The sequence below is a fragment of the Apis dorsata genome, unplaced genomic scaffold (genome assembly GCF_000469605.1).
Source record: "Apis dorsata unplaced genomic scaffold, Apis dorsata 1.3 scaffold_1, whole genome shotgun sequence".
NCBI lineage: Eukaryota > Metazoa > Arthropoda > Insecta > Hymenoptera > Apidae > Apis > Apis dorsata.
This window is the reverse complement of record NW_006263304.1, coordinates 370000-371430: the sequence shown is the minus strand read 5'-3', so window position 1 is coordinate 371430 and position 1431 is coordinate 370000.

The following is a 1431-nucleotide window of genomic DNA, read 5'->3' as shown; positions in this document are numbered from 1 at the left end:
ATTTTACGAGTGAAAATTTTAATTGTTAATCGAATTCACAAGTTTCAATGTAACAATGTATCGTTGTTCATGTTTTAAAGGAAAATAGAATCGTGCCAAACAATGGATACCGGGCTCATTTGTATCCAAGGTTTGACAGTGGATGTTCCTTTCGGTTTTATAAAAATTCAAAACTTTTTTTAGAAATCTTTTATACATTTACGCACGAACAAATTCACTTATATATAAAATCATTCGGAACGAATTGTTTTTTTTTTTTTCAAGCGATCGACAATTTTACTCATTCTTGCGCAACTATCGCTAGCGAAAAAACAACTACGGGTTAGATCGGATATGTTTATCGCACGATTGCGACTCTACGAAAATGAATTTACAATTTTTCTTCAACATCACGTATTTACATCTACGAAAACGGAATGTTATTCGTCGTTTGTTATTTTCATTTTTTAATCGCAAATACAAAGATCAAGCGCGGATTAACGTTAGATTATTAAAATTAGAGCGACTAGATCGTAAAGCGTTTCGTATTTTCGATCGAAACGCGATTGTTGCGTTTTTTCTTTTTTATCATTTAAATCTACGTGTAGCAATTCCTATAGTCTGCAGAGGAGATATCGAAAAGAAGGAGAAAAGATTATCTAAAAAAGTCTATTAGTTCGTATAGTCATATTTGGAAATTTGTTTTATGCTTTGAACTTATTCACTTATTCGTCTGTTATTTCGTGTGATATTTACAGGAAGAAAATTTATATACAGAAAGATCGACAAATGTGATTTTCTCGATGTATCGAACAACCGTTGTTTCCTTTTTTTCTTTTTTCTTTTTTTTTTTTTGTTACAAAAATTATTAATAGAAGATCTCGTCGTATAGACGTAATCCTATTTTCGTATTTGGCAACGATTTTGGATAATAATTCCCATTTTTTTTTTTTTTTTTACATAACTAATTCGACTAAATATTTACAATATTTCAATTAATTCTATTAGTCGATGAATTATGATTAATGTGCAAACGTTATGAAATGATAGTGTATATACAAAATAGGTTTATGCAATCTCACGTGATTATTACGTGCATTACGCTATGATCACAGAAGAAATCAGAGCAGTTTTTAAAACGCCACTTAATAGTTAATTAAGATCGATTATTCGTCTTTTATGATGCAATTTCGTGTACCTAGCGTCCTCATAATGTCGTATATTTATGCTAACCGACAAAATCAATTCTTCAAAATTTTTACATATTTTTTTAAATCTCTCTTAATCACCCATTCACATTCTTCAAAAATCAATTTTATTTTATATATATATATATATTTTCATTATCGTTTGTAATTCACTTAACAACATATTTCATCTTCATTCAGTCTAAACATCGTCCAAAGCTTTAAAGAGAATTAATATTAATTTTTTAATATCTCGAACTTAATA